This window comes from Psammomys obesus, unplaced genomic scaffold (genome assembly GCF_907164565.1).
Source record: "Psammomys obesus unplaced genomic scaffold, mPsaObe1.curated_primary_1811, whole genome shotgun sequence".
Lineage (NCBI taxonomy): Eukaryota > Metazoa > Chordata > Mammalia > Rodentia > Muridae > Psammomys > Psammomys obesus.
The window spans coordinates 7,291,188-7,307,063 of record NW_026594418.1 but is presented as its reverse complement, the minus strand read 5'-3'; the positions used below and the strand labels follow the sequence as shown (position 1 = coordinate 7,307,063).

The 15,876-nt window shown below is 39.4% G+C and overlaps 1 long non-coding RNA gene across 2 annotated transcripts in view; it reads right to left on the bottom strand.

Annotated features, from left to right (window-relative positions):
• Nucleotides 1-620: 620 nt before the first annotated feature.
• The window catches only part of LOC129685410 (uncharacterized), a 28,116-nt gene continuing 12,860 nt past the window's right edge, over nt 621-15,876 (bottom strand). For both annotated transcript variants that reach the window (XR_008721481.1, XR_008721480.1), the window contains one exon: nt 621-1,257. This is a non-coding gene — a long non-coding RNA (uncharacterized LOC129685410). The remainder of the gene's footprint in view (nt 1,258-15,876) is intronic.

Here is a 15,876-nt window from a genome sequence, read left to right as displayed (position 1 = left end):
AATAAAAATATCAAATATTCTTATTCTAATGAGATAGCAGGTGCATAAAAGCCACAAGTTGGTAGATAATGAATAACCAGAAATAAGAAAGGTGAGGAGTGTTAAAAAGATTTGAGATCTATGGTAATAACTGTTTGGTCTCAACATTTCTGTCTTGATATAGACACAGCTCTATAGGTCTGGAATTTACACTTAAGATCACCTGCTTCTAACTAAAGAAAAGAATTCTAGGCAGTAAAATAATTAAAACTCACGGAAATTTTATCAGGATGAACACATCAAAAAATTTTGAAATAAAAATGCTTACATATGATTAAGACTAACCTCACTAAATACCTCGAGAATCCTGTGGGCTCTGTACTATCTTGCAACAGAGAAAATTGCAGTTTAACTAAGAACTCAGAAGCGACACCCATGGTGAGACTGGAAAACATTTATTTTGAATATGATGGCTTTTCAATACAATATTTTGTCTTCTCTGAGTTGGTAGACTCAATGATAACTTTATTGTGGCTCCTTTAAGATGTCAGGTTTGCAGGCCTAGAAATCAATACTACTTATTTATTTTCTGTTACTTATAAACCAGTGTTTCATCAGAGCCATTCACGATATGATAAAAATCTAATTATCTGACACCTTTATTGCACAATAAGTTCAAGATAAAGTTTCAAAAACACGAATTGAGGATTTACAAATGCCATGGTTTAGGGATACAGTGAATGAGTGAAGATTGGTGTACTTTAAAGAACTCATAATCTGGTACAGGAAATAGGCAGCAATCAAGCAAACAAACATGTTTGGGTAGTGACTGATGTTTCTGAAAAGACAGCAGGGTCATGAGATGAACGGTGGCTGGGCGCATGGAAGGTTTTATAGACAGTGCCACTATGAAAGAGTTCTTTGAGACCCAATGATAAACAGAGGCAGGTGGGTAAAAAGGCAGGGACATCCCTGGTGTGTCTAAGAACAGCCCCCACAGGCCAGTGTGGCTAGAATGGAGTGAGGGCTTTGGTACAAGTCTAGAGAGAAGTCAGGGTGAGGCAGATCAAGTCACAAAACCCCTACACGCAGCAATACATGGAGGAATGGCCCGGAGGTGGCCAAGCTGCAGTCAGACAGGAAAGATGGCAATATGTTGGCATAGCAGGTTCTCAGTTCAACAGCTATGCCAGCATCTTGCCTCCTCTCCAGTTCCAAGTTACAGGAGCAACAGCACGCGTCTCTGTTGTTCTACTTTTTCACAATCTCTCCTTCCACCTGAGGGAGGGAAAACACAGCCATTAGTTGAAAACACAAGCTCTTTCCTAAAGCAACAACACACCCTTCCTTGGAGTGCCCAGTTCTGAAGGCAATTATGCACAAGGAGGTTGTGGCTAGTTCCTATTTTGGATGTTCCTTGAATGAAATGAATCCCAGAATATCGGCTGCTGGTGAAATGACAAGCAGCTCTGAAAGAAAATTAAGTCATCAACTCTGGCAACGATGATTACAGCCACATTCACAGCCCAGAGCACTGCAGTGACCCCAGTACACTACCGCCTGGAGGGTAAGATCTTGCTTCACTAATCTTGGCCATTTGGACGTGCCTGTCACAGTGTGTGGTTACTTGCCTGCCTCATGAGCTCTTACGCAGAAAGCTATCTGAGGCAACAATTCTCAGGGAGGAATATTTCTCACAAATACAAATGAAAAAGCTCTATGTTCAAAGACGCTCAGCACAATATTGGCCTACATAGTGAAAGACTAGAAAGACTGTGTATGTCCATCCATACGACAGACATCAGCTAAACGAATTATGATGTAGGTATAAAACAGTGTTTCCTGGTCTTTATAGAAGATTAAGATATAATAATGACATTAGGCATGATAATTTGTATATCAAATGTATATACACAAATATTGGAGATTATGCTTATAACATTTTTCTTGAAGGGTACACAAGTGATTATTTAAAATAATTAGAATTATATATTACTTTTGTTTTCCACTCTCATGGGTTTCTGTTAAAATACTATTGACGAGCAGTAAGTGTGAGGCCGATCTACAGAGGTGAAAAGTGTTACTCCCTTGGATATAGCTAACATCAACTGTGTTTTCTAGAAACAAAAGTTCAGCATTACACATGGTGTTTCTCTTGGTCAGCCAGGTTGTGAACGATATACTGCACAAGCCCCCTTACTCTTTTGCCCTGGAGCCAGGTAAAAGAGCAGAATAGATACTGATTGATATAAGAATACTGAAGAGATGATACTAATTACTGTACGGATATTTAATAGTTCTTGGTTCATCCAGCACAGCGCATGGTTCAAATATGAACATCAAATGAATAAAGACTAGATAACAAAATACACACGAAGACTTCATGGAATAAAGTTTCCCAAAAGAGCTCTTTCGTCTTCCTACTCTCTCATGCTTGCCATTGAGAGCAAACACAGGCTGCATCACTTTAGAGGGCACACGCTACACAATTTAAAACACTGCGACTTTTCAGATTCATCTTATAACATGAAAATTTCAGATTCGTTTTACAGAGAAGCATGAATGTTGGGGATTATTTGATTTACCAGAGACAATAACTATCTGAGAACTTACAGGCTGTTTGATGAGGCTCATCTAGGGGAAAGATGGGGTAATAGAGTAATTCATACCCTCTCTCCACTTCCAGTTTCCCTCTGTATTTTAAAATGCCTCAATTTACAGTTCAAACTTCCAGAAGACAGTTCTGCACCCTGCCTTAGTTTCCCCTCTGTTGCTTGGATAAAATAACCACACAAAACTCAAGGGAGAAAGCGTTTCACTGTAGCTTACAGTTTACGGTGCAGGTCCCCGTGCAGGGAAGTCAAGGCGGCAGCAACCAGAGGCAGCTGCCCACGTGGTGTCCATTACCAGGAGGCTGCAGAGAGTGTTTCTCAGCTCTCTTCCTCCGATATGGACAGGAAGTGGTCCTACCCAAAACTAAGCTGGGTCTTTGCACATCAACTATAGGAAACAAGATGTTCCTCACAGGCATTCCCTGAGACTCATCACCCAGGTGATTGTATATTTTGTCAGGTTGATAGTTCACTCTAACCATTATACTACCACTATTAAGAAAGCTGTTACCATTGTTACTTGTTGTGTGTGTATGTATGTGTGTGTGTTTTTTAATATTTCTAATAGTGAATCAAGGATACCAAATGACTACTGGTAATATATTAGGACATAAACTTCAAGCCTAATCATAATTATGTTTCAACCAGAAAATAAAACAAGACAAAAACTGGATTACGGATCCCTGATTACAAGCCCTTCACGGTTAAAGTTGAACCTTGGAAAATGTTGGCAGTAGAATGTCCTGAAGAAGATGCATGGGCCACTTATGATTTCCTTACCCTAAAATGATTTTTTTTTCTTTTGTGTCTCAAACCTTTGTTAGTATAGTTATCAAAATAAAATTCAAACTAATTTCAACGTTGAAACCAGCAGCCTGATTTCCTTTGTAAGCGATTGATTCGAAGCCATTCTAGAAGCAATGCCAGCGTGTCCTAGACACGTGGGAGCCAGGAGAGAGCTAACAACACTGGCTGTATTTCCTATGCAGAGATAAGGAAGGAAATCAGCTCGATCATGGTGACTAGCTGTGACTGGCTGGCATAGCTCCAGAACTGGAATACAATTTACTCAATGTGTCATGTTTAAAATATTTTTCCAAAGGAAGGCTGGGATTGGGGTTGCTCATGATTATGAGTAAAGGCTAGAATGTACTATTTTTTTTAAGTACAGCATTATGGAAACATTTGTGGTCCAATCAAGAACGTAACTATGGGGGAAAATAACATTTACTGAATATGTTGGGATTGCTTTTGGGAACAGACAATTTAACAGGATGTGCTTAAAGCTACTCCCTAACTGATAGAAGCCAGATGTGTGTCTGCCTTACATCTGGTGGGCTGCAAAAAGGAGTATGTATACATATACTTACATACACACATATAAAAAATATATAGACACACATTATATACAACCATATGCTTATGTGTATATATAGGTTACAGTGGAAAATATGATTTCTTAGATATGGGCAATGATAATATGAAGGTCATTGGAAGGGCTCAAAATCTACACAAGAACATCATGAATTAATGACATTGTGTAGTCACTGTTCATTTACATATAAAAATGTCCCAATGAGAGGGAGAACTACAAGGTGGGACGGGAGAATCAACTCCTGAGTCTGTGCCTGCCTGCACGCACGCACGCACGCACGCACATAAACAGACACAGAACAGATAAAGGATAAAAGTTAAAATGTGAGCTCTTTTAAAAGAGTTTAATTTTGGAGAAGGTTTCGTGTGCTTTCCATTCACTTCCCTCTGGCGGGGATGCCTTGCCCGACCTCAGTGGAAAGGATGCACTCAGCCCTGAGGTGACTTGATGCGCTGGGGTGGATTGGTGGAGGGAGGGCTCTCCTTTTCTGAGGAGGGAGAGGGGGAAGAGAGAGGGAGGGTGGGAGGAGAGGAGAGAAGAGGGTTATGATTGGGATGTTAAGAGAATTTAAAAAACATTTCAAATAGTTTTTTTTTTTAAAGGACAATTTAAGTCAGGTGTGGTGGCGCACAGCTGTAATCCCAGCACTTGGGGAGGCAGAGGCAGGCAGATTTCTGTGATTTTTGAGGCCAGCTTGTTCTATAAAGCAAGTCCAGGACAGTCAAGGCTACACAGAAAAACGCTGTCTTGAAAAACCAATATATATATATATATATATATATATATATATATATATATATATATATATATGAAAATGAAATAGTATCACAGGTTTCTCAGAGTGCCTTTTCAGCAGCAGGACTGTATACAAAATCTTGTATATGTACAAGACACATCCATGGCTTATATAATTTTAATTTTTATGTAATTCTTTCTATGGAAGAAGAAAACTACTAAAGACCGACTTGCTTTAACTTAGGAATGGTTAGGAGGTTCAACTGAATATTTTATAACTGCTACAAGTACTAACATACAGAGGAACTGCCCTGCCTGCCCCTCAACGAGGAACCCATGCTCTTCCCTCAGCCCAGGCAATATCTGTCCTCCAAGTACACACACTGGCATTATCAGGCTTGTTTCCTCTCAGGGAGTATCATTTATCATTCTTGGCTTTTTTTCCTTATTGTGTATGTTCTTTACAGAGGTAAGAAAGAAGAAATATATCTACTGTTATAAGAATTCAGGACAAACCAAAAATGGTAAATAAACCTAAGCCTTCACAATCTCAATTTTTAAGAGAATTCTATACAGAATTAGTTTTTGACCAGTAGAAAATGTGGAAGACATCTTAACAGGAGGAGCTCTAGGAAAGAAGGTCAAAATTATCTGGGTATGGTGGCACAAGCCTATCTCTGTGAGTTCGAGGCCAGTCTCGTCTACAAAGCAAGTCCAGGACAGCCAAGGCTGAAAAAAAAAAAAGGCCAAAATTAAGCCATTTTGTATTTAGTAAAATCTAATGCTCCGAGTCACCAACAATGACAGGGCAGTATTCAAATCCAAAGACCCCCAGAGCTTCAAGATGAGCTGATTTCAGATGGGGTTTCAAGAAGGAATGCAGCCCGGCCACACTAAGGAGGCTTCTGGAAGGAAAGTCAAAGTGAACAGGCAACCGGCCACTCTCGGCTGAGTAGTGGACCCAGGAGACACTCTGCAGGAGAGAACAGACATGCTTTTAGCCACAACAGCTGCCCTTAGTTCCCACATTATGCAGGCACCGCATTGTTAATCGGTCATTTCCAAGTTTCCCAAAGCCTCATAGGGTTAAGCAACCTTTCTCCATTTTATTCTCTTCATAAAACTACACAGAGCTGCATGAGGTGGCTTACGCAGGAGGCTGAGGCAGGAAAACTGCTTTGAAGTCAAGGCCATGCTGGTGCACATACATAGCAAGACTGTGTCCTAAAAAGCAAACAGGCAAAAAGGGCGTGCTGTTTCCCACTACGCATCTCTCTACTGGCATCTAGCCATGTTTTCACCCCAGGAGGAGGTGCTTGTTCCTGAAGATGGCCAGGAAGTCTCTGCTCTGATGCAGTGTTATTTGTAGAGCCAGGTGTATTACCACAAATTTTTTTCTTTTTTTTTTAATTGGCGTGAAAAGTCATTCACATATTCTCAGCTTTTTTTTTTTTTTTTGGTTGTTGTTTTTTTGTTTTTTTCTTATATGGAAAATGACTGTTTTGATGATGATGCCATTCTAGAGAATGTTTGCTCTGGAAGGGCCTCTTGGAACCAAAGCAATTTCATTTCCTGACAAGGTCCGCTAAAAGATTTCATAAACACATTACCTTCTTTAGGACAGAAATCTGGGATAAGGCTCTTTCCCAGTCCACTGAGGTGCTCAGCCTAGAATTAGCAATGCACGGGTTTTATAAAAATGGAAAAAGGTCCAAAAGATGTATGCCTAGCTATTAACTCACTTAGGCTATACAAGTATCTTTATGAAATCCACCAAAGGATGCTTATTACATGAAAGAAATAGGTACTTTCAGAAATAGTATTCTCTTGAAATTATACCTAGAAATCTTATTATAATTTATTATCTAATTTAGAATACTTCAGCTGAGCCACTTCAGAAACACTAAATATATGATTACTTGTGGTTAAAATACACATTCTCCCCAATAAACATGAATATTATAAATATTTATTTTTGCATCCAGAACATACTACTCACTTAAGCCCACAATAAGACATCAGTGGGTGACTCATCAGAAACAACTGTACATCCAAATCACCTAAGCACACAAGAATTTGTGTCTCACTAGAGTTCACTGCTGAATTTATTTCCTATTTACAAAATCTTAAAAACATAATGATAAGCAGTTACCCAATTTCCATATCACAAAATTGGAGTCCTTCTTCAAGATAAGTAGTGTGCTTTCATTTCCCCTGGATTTTACAGTCTGGTGGAGCTGAGAGCACACCTGTCATTGCCTGGGGCTGGAGTCAAGCTAACCTGCTCTTTCTGGGAACTTCAGCTTTTACTAGATGCTACCAGATCAGAAATTCTCAGCCCTTCCTACCTACTAGAATCCCCATGTTTAAAAACTGCTGCACTCTGTATATACACAGCACAGTGAACAATTCAGATTCTGCAGGGAGCGCCAATATATTTACAAAAGTTCTCAGGTTGCAATGTGTATTTGTGGTAGATATCACAGGCATTGGGCTCTCAGAGAGCTGGGTGGTTACATCACCACCAATTCATTATTAACTAGCTAATAAAATAAGTATAGAGAAAGCGTGAGAAGAAACCTCCATAACCTGGGAACTATTGGGAGAGGGCTCCATCACAGACATGGAAGACAAGAGTCTATAATCACGAGACTATACACCCTGGCATGACCTCATCGCCTCATTTAAGTGCTCAGAAAAGGATGGGCACCACTCCGAACACAGAAGTTTTGTGTGTGTTATGTTGAGCATCTTCATGGACTTTCGTTTCATGAAAGGACTCGGTGGCTATAAACAGCTTGAGCTGTATAGCAGAGGCATTCTTCAAGGTCTCTATTGGGGTGGTTTGGGAACACTCCTGAAAACTGGAGTTGGCCCACATGCCCTATGGAGAAAGAACTGACAATAATCAGGGCGATGCTTGCTCTCTGTAGTTACACACCCACTCCTGTCACAGCTGACCTCTGTGGCCGGGAGGTGTTTATTCAGGGTGGCCTCACATCTGCAGTGGTTTTTACCTCTCTGCATTTCTCAGGTATTTGATGGCCCCGTGGTTTTTCCCTTCCACCACTGAATCGGGCTACATTCCTTTACAGACAATTCAGGTTACCTGTTAAGTAAATATAATCAACTCATATCCCCCATTATAGCCTACATTTGAGGCTCCAAATTTTCATTGTGGAGTTAAAAAAAAAAAAGCTAAATGTGTACTAGTGCTCTTCTAGGCTTACCCCTCCTAAATGAACACTCTACCATGGAGGAAGCTTTCTTAAAAGAAAGTAGGAAGACAGTTTTTTGACTTCTTGGGCCCCCGCTAGGAAAATCCTTGGTAAAAGACCACAGGGAGAAAAGCTATAGTGCCTACTCCCCGGGCTCATTCATCCTCTCAGGGGGTCCAAGGGCCCAACTGCAAGTCAAACAGCTTCTCAAAAGGGCTTTCGTCCTTACAGGTTCTTACGAACTTACACTTGAGGGCGGAACCATTTTCTCTTCAGACAGGCCCCTGCATTCCCCACACTCTGTGTTTCCTTTTAAAATCACTCCTTTATTGAACTCCTCATACAATATCCTAAGTTGCTATTTTCTGAGAGGATACTGACATGTATTTCTTCATCAAAAGATACTTTTGTGTGTGTGTGTGGTAAATGTATTTTGTAGTGAAATAGTATGTTTCACGACTGTCTTTTGAAAAACCCAGTTTCAAGAGGTGCCATTATTTTGGACAGATAAATCACCATCACTACAAAACAGAATGGATAACGCCTGGACCACCTTTTCCTCCCTGCACCAGAAGAAGCTCCTCAGCCACTGCTGGGTGATAAGAGTCCAGAGGAGAGGTGAGGAGACAGATGGGCTAGAATGGAGACCACTTTCCAACCAATATGGTAGTATTTCCATACCTAACAATTATACCAGTTAACGTTAAATTGTATATAATGGTGTCTACCCTGAACGATTAATCAGAGAAAATAAATACAACAGGAAAAGTATATCATCAATAATAACTTACAGTACAATAGAATGCAATGAAGCATTAAAGTATAACATATTTACTGGTATGTGAAGACAGCATAAACTAACAAAATACCAAAGCAGTTTCAAAATAGCATAAGCTGTATAATCTCAATGTTGTTGAAATAAGTGTATAAGAGTAGTAAAGTAATAACTGGTTTTAGTTATTTTTATCTTTAAAAATGTATAGCAGACTGTCAAGGATGCATTCCAAGACTCCAATGGGGTTCTATACATACTGTTATTTCTAAATCTTTGGTAAAGTTTTAAATTATAAATTAGACACAATAAGATAATAACAGTAACAATATTGAACATTGACAGGCATGTGCTATCATAAAGTGTATTTAAAACTCATTAGTTCTTTGCTTCTGGAATTTTCCATTTAATACCTTCAGGCCACAGTGGGCCACAGGAAACTGAAACTTATGGAAAGCAAAGCCATGATAAAGGCAAGACCTCTATTATATGTTTTCAATTTTCCTCCCATTAAGCAGAATTTTTAAGAGCAAAACCAAGCTATTACTTTAAAAAACTGGAACACGATTTTAAAAAGAGCTACATTAATAACCGGATGATAAGAACTCTTAGAGATTGTGGTAAACACAAAATTTCACTTCATCTTAATAAAGACTTGTAGCTTAACTTTTACATTCCAGGCCATAGAGGAGCCTAGTGCAATTCAACATTGATAGCTAACAAGTACATGGAGACGGTGAGCAGAGAAAATGAACACGATACTATACTACAAGCAAAAATAGAAATGTCTATGATGTAAAAAGACAAGGGAAAACAGAAGTATTTTGACTGGAAGGCTTTACAGCTGGAGATGCCTATGCTGGACAATCGAATGCAGACTGAATGCAGAAGAATGATTCCAGAGTTTGGGAGGGAGAGGCAGGCAGACTGGGGAGACTGAGTTTGATCAGTGCACACTAATCGCATGGAATCCCAGCAATATGTATAATTAATGTTAATCAAAACATTAAAAAAAAGAGGTGGAGGAAGGAGAATCAGAAACTCAAGGTCATGGTTGACTCTGTAGTAAATTTAAGGCCAACCTGAGATGCAGGAAGCCTTTTGTCAACACCGACCAACCAACCAAATCCTAGAGAAGGCAAGATGGAGCTTTCCTAGGGAAGAATGAAGACTCACCGCATGTCAACTGCTCAAGCATAAGATAGCAAGAAACTTAAAAGAGCAGAGTCTGCTGTCTTTATTCTGAAACGTAACTTGCAAAGATCTTGCCTTTGACATTTATGGAATACACCATGTGACTAAGCATGAACTAATGTTTGCTTTTAACCGAGACCAGATTACAAAGCAGAAACTCAAGGATCCCATAGGAAAGAGCCATGTCTGCACTCCTGGAAGTACATTCTTGGGGGTAGTTACTCCCTGTGTCTAGTACAGGTTATTCCTACAGATATTTGCAGTATCTTTCTTTTTATTATAGTGTAGCAGTTTCCTGATCACACAGAAGGAATTGAGAATTACTCATGCAATTGATGTTTATCTACTTCCACACTACCATGATGTTGAATATTAACTCACTTTTGGTATCAGTCCAAGGTGTGGGAGAGGCTTGCAATTAGGAAATAATGTGCTGCACTAGAACAACTGCCTGAAAAGCAAAACTGTCAATGAAACCAAGTTTCAGAAGTTCACCATGGAAGTTGTTTTAAAAATTACAAGCTATTTTAAACTTTTAACACATATTCATATTTTTTGTTTTAAAAACATGCTTCAGTGCTGCTTTAGACCAGTCATTAGGATGGACTGACTGAGCTTACTACTATAACCTTCTGCTTTTTCTCAGGTTAAGCATGAAAAAGTAATGGTCCAAAATCTAGAACTACTTAATGTGCATATCAGGTCAAAGATCACAGCAAAGTCTCAATAGTACAGAAATCAAATTAAATCCTGTCCATTTTACTTACCCCTAAAGGATTTTATTTGGCCAATTCAATATAGTCAGTTTTCTTCAGCATGAACTAAATCATTTTTCTTAGAAGTGCATTACGTTAGCCCACTTAGATCATTCCTCTTTGAAGCCTAGGCGTCTTATTAATAAGGCCATTTTAATAGTTCTATTTTAGTTCAATTATAGCTCAATTTTACACCACCTGCCTCCAGTGAGATATTCACTACAAAAGGCAAAGCTCACTTGGAGTTCCTTTAAAGTTTTGAAATGTTAATTAATATTCAGCAAACACTTTGAAGATAACATGTAAATGTCTAGAATAATTATGTTTTGTGGTTTTTTTTTTTCCTGTGCTGGGCATTGGAGCCAGGGCCTTGTGATGCTGCATAGACTCTCCACAACTAAGCTATCACCCCATATCTACTTTTTTTTTTTGTTTATTCACTTTGTATCCCAACTGTAGCCCCCTTCCCCATCCCCTCCCAATCCTACCCTCCCTCTCTCATCTCCTCCCATGCCCCTCCCCCAGTCTACTGATAAGGGAGGACCTCCTCCCCTTCCATCTGACCCTAGCCTATCAGTTCTCATCAGGACTGGCTGCATTGTCTTCCTCTGTGGCCTGGTAAGGCTGCTCCCCCACCTTAGGGGGAGGTGATCAAAGAGCCAGCCACTGAGTTCATGTCAGAGACAGTCCCTGTTCCCCTTACTAGGGAACCCACTTGGATACTGAGCTGCTGTGGGCTACACCAAATCTACTTTTTTTTAAAAATTATTTTAATTTTTTAATTGTAATTACAGTTTATTTTGTATCCCAGCTGTAGCCCCCTCCTTCATTCCCTCCCAATCCTACCCTCCCTCCCTTGTCTCCTCCCTGCCCCTCTCTAAGTCCATTGATAGGGGAGGTTCTCCTCCCCTTCCATCTGACCCTAGCTTATCAGGTTTCACCAAGACAGGCTGCAATGTCCTCCTCTGTGGCCTAGCTAGGTTGTTCCTCCCACTGGGTGGTGGAGAAGTCAAAGAGCTAGCCACTGAGTTCATGTCAGAGACAGTCCCTCTTCCCCTTACTAGGGAGCCCACTTGGATACTGAGCTACCATGGGCTACCTTTGAGCAGGGGTTCTAGGTTATCTCCATGCATGGTCCTTGGTTGAAGAATCAGTCTCAGACAAGACATCTGAGCCCAGATATATTTGTGGAGCTCCTACAAAATCTACTTTTTATGGTAAAAATAAAATCACTGAGCTGCCATTCTATAATTTTTTTTGTCTTTTTTTTACAACTGTACTTTCATTTTTGCATCCATGGTTCAAAATCACCTCAAAGCCAGAGGGCGCTGAAATATAAAATATTAAAATTTTATATTTTCTTTCAAGTAAATATAGGGTCAAACCAAAGACCAAAGACAACCAAATGTACTTTAGACACAACATTCCTCTCTCCACAATTGTAGGGGCCTAAGCACATGTAAGCACACTTATTCTGAGCATGAAGAGGATAAGGTGTCACAAAGCGATGAAACGGAAACTGACCAGGAATGGTTTCAAGTCTCACTTCTGAATCTTGAGGTCCTGTTATCCTCCCAAACTATAAATCAGAAGTGGATACACCCAACCCCACTCCCCTTTCTCAGCATCGGCACCTGTGCTTCCCAAGCCACATGCTCTATCTACTCTACAGTCAGCTGTCTCCAACCGTGATTCAGACTCACGGTGGGAAGCTGATCAATTGTATAAGTAATTTTAAACACTTGTTTGAGACAGGTCTTACTCTATAGGCTTGTCTGGATCTAACTCTACAGCCCTGGCTGGCTTTGAACTTATTTTAATCCTCCTGTCTCAGCAAGTGCTAGAATTATAGGCTTGAGCCACTGCACCTGGATTTCAAAATTTTAACACACTTTTAAAAGATGGTATTTCAAAACACAAACTGCCAGAGGATACAATAGTGAAAACCACATCTAAGACTAGAGTTACCATTTCTTGTAACTACGGGAATTTCCTTGCAGGAAAAGTGTGCTGTGCTGAGGGAGGCAACTATTCACCCCTCTGCCTATGCATAAGCCTTTAAGCTAAGCGACCTTCCAGAGAGTTATTTTGTTTATTTACTTGTGCATTTATTTAGTGTATCAAGTCACTATGTGGTATTTCTAAATTATGACACCATTTCCAAATATTCTGGAAATGGCTCTAAACAAACTTCTGAACTCTAGGTATGTGAAGAGGCATCTCCACTAAAGATTATTAAAATAAAAATAAAAATACAGATTAGCTGTGAGAAGTTGCTGACATGCTTTTTTTTTTTTTTGCAACATCAACTATACAGCCAAAATTTCTTTATGTGAACATGAATAAACATACCCACTTTGTTAGTAGGAAATTTTTACTGTGTATGTACTAAATGGCAAAATTGTTTTAAAATAAGTTCTAAAATTTTAAAATTTTACTGTGTATGTACTAAATGGCAAAATTGTTTTAAAATAAGTTTTAAAATTTTAAAATTTTACTGTGTATGTACTAAATGGCAAAACTGTTTTAAAATAAGTTTTTCTCTGCAGTTTCTTAACAGCTGATGTTTAATTTGTATACCTATTTTACATTTGAATACATTTGTCAGGTGAAAGGGGGTCATGAGCAGAAATAAATTAAGCCTACGCTAGAAAAATCACTTGGCTTTTGTGGGAAATGATGCTCAGTTAACTACATCCATGACAGACTTTCAACTTCATATGTAGATATGTATTTACATATGTGTGTATATGTGTATATATACATATGTGTATGCATGTGTGTATATATGTGCTCTCTCTCTCTCTCTCTCTCTCTATATATATATATATATATATACTATTTATATAGAGCCCATTGGCAAAGCAGACACTGAATTTAAATTTTTTTCCCCCTAGCTTTGAAGATGTATCAAGACTGTAAGAACTAGGACCAGGATCCCTGTTTCTATATAGTATCTACTAGCCAGGCCAGGGATGCTACACCCACGAAATCTCAACACTATGGCTGCCTAAACAGGGCCTGCATAATGACGCCAGTTAACATTCCAATATAGCTGGTGGAGATGTCACAGGGCCCCACCTTCAGAAGAAAAACAACCAGAAGCTTTGGAGAGGGAGAACAGATTTTCTCCAGGGAGGAGCTCCATAGTAGGCTCAGGTTCTCAATCCCAAACGCTCAGTCCTGAATTCATGTACACATGAGCAACGATCAGTGGTCTTAGCAGGCTGTGTATATTTACATATGCAACGATAATAATTACAGAAGAGCTCACGAATTTGAGAGGGAAGAACACAGAGAGAGTTGGAGGGGGAAGAGGAAGGGTTAGGAATGAGATAAATATAGTACTCATGCATGAAATTATCAAAAAGTTAAAGAAAATTCTTCTTTATCTTAAAGAACAAGTCAATAGCTTTAAGATATTTCCAACTTTTAATTGGATCTTTTAAAAATATTTTTGACTTTTTAATGTTATTTTCCTATTTCCTGTGTATTTAGTAGCATTCCCTAAAATGACAATAATTGTTCAGAGAGTCAGTGAATTTCACAGTGCACTTAACAATCTGAGAGATAAATTGTCAACAACACAAAGGCAGTCAGAGCTGGCTAAGGGAATAAAACACCAAAGGAAAAAGAATTATTCTTTTAGAGCTCCAAGGTGTAATATTTTGACAATAAATATGTAAATTTCCATATATGTATTAAATATCAGCTGAAAGTCAGTAGTTCATAAAGGGCAAATATTAATTTGTAAGTTTTAATTATTCAAAACATTTCAAATTGGAAATTAATGGGTTAAAGAATTCCAAGATCTGGGAGAACATGAAAATTGCTGTTGCCATGTTACTGGGCCATCGACGTCGTTCTTCACTCTTGACTAGCGTGCTTTCACTACACTGGCTGAGGAGGAATATGAGGACTGCAATCTGAGGCCTTTCTTAAGTACACCGTGCTTTAGACTCTCAACTGACCAAGAAGAACCTTTTCACATATTTTCTAGTGCCACTATGGATTGTTGGACATGTTAATGTCAACATCCAAAGAGCAGACCAGAAAACACACACCAAAGCCACTCATGGATAGAGGTATGACACAAGGCTAGCAGTTGACGGATTTGATTGGGGAAAGTGTGGTCAGCCCTGGCTTGATAAGGATCAGGCCTTCCTTCTAAGACAAATGAATGTTTTTAAGGACACCACTCTCTGAGGTGCATTTCTCTGAGGTTTTAATAAACTGCATGCCAAAACAGGTACCTTCTTGGATAAAGGTAACATCTGTTGCTATGCCTCACTTGTGGATTATTTCTTGAAAGTGACGTCCTGCGTTAAGCAATTCTAGGAAACAACGAGAGCTTATAGCTACTAATTTTGGGAGCTACAGACTGAAGACTCAGGGGCAGAATAGCTATTGTGGGGGTGGTGCAGTTATTTGACCAGACTGTAGAGTCGAATTGCTTTTCTTAATTCGGAGAAGTAATAACTAGTCTCCATAAACACTCCTAATGTATAAGAAAGGCCAAATCTACATGACACATCACTGTGGATGGGACTGTGGTACAAAATGGAACGAGCAATAAGCGGAGGTGGACAGGTACCCTCAGTGAACCCCTTTTCCTTTGCTCCCCAAACCAAGACTAAGCCAGTAGCCACACAAATGTGCAGTCAAGAACATGGCTAACTAAATGAATATGCAACTGAGGTTTGCTTCTTAAACTTCTGTCTTGTCTATTATGTTTCTATGTGTGTTTAGACAGAAACTGTTTTGAAAAATGCAGATCTGACTGTGGTGGTTTGAATGAGAATGTCACCCCGAAGTTTACCCACTTAAATACTCAGTCCCCAGTTTGTGGAACTATGTAGCAACAATTAGGAGGCTAGCCTTGTTGGAGGGCACAGGTCACCGGGACAGGCTTAGGGTTTCAAAAGACACATCTCCCAAGATTCTCTTTGCCTCCTGCTTCTGGATGAAGATGTGAGCTCTCAGCTGTTCCTGCCACCATTCCTCCATTCCACCATCATGGACTCTAACCCTCAGAAACTGTAAGCCCAATTAAATGCTTTATTTTATAAGCAGCCTTGATCGTGGCGTTTTTATCACAGCACCAGAGAAGCAAGTAAGACACTGGCTTTCTCTAAGGTTAGGGTTCAGGGACAATTAAACGTCTGGCCATTTAAGATACAACGAATCCTTTACATATAAATTTGCTGCTTATCTTCATTATCTAGATAATCACCCT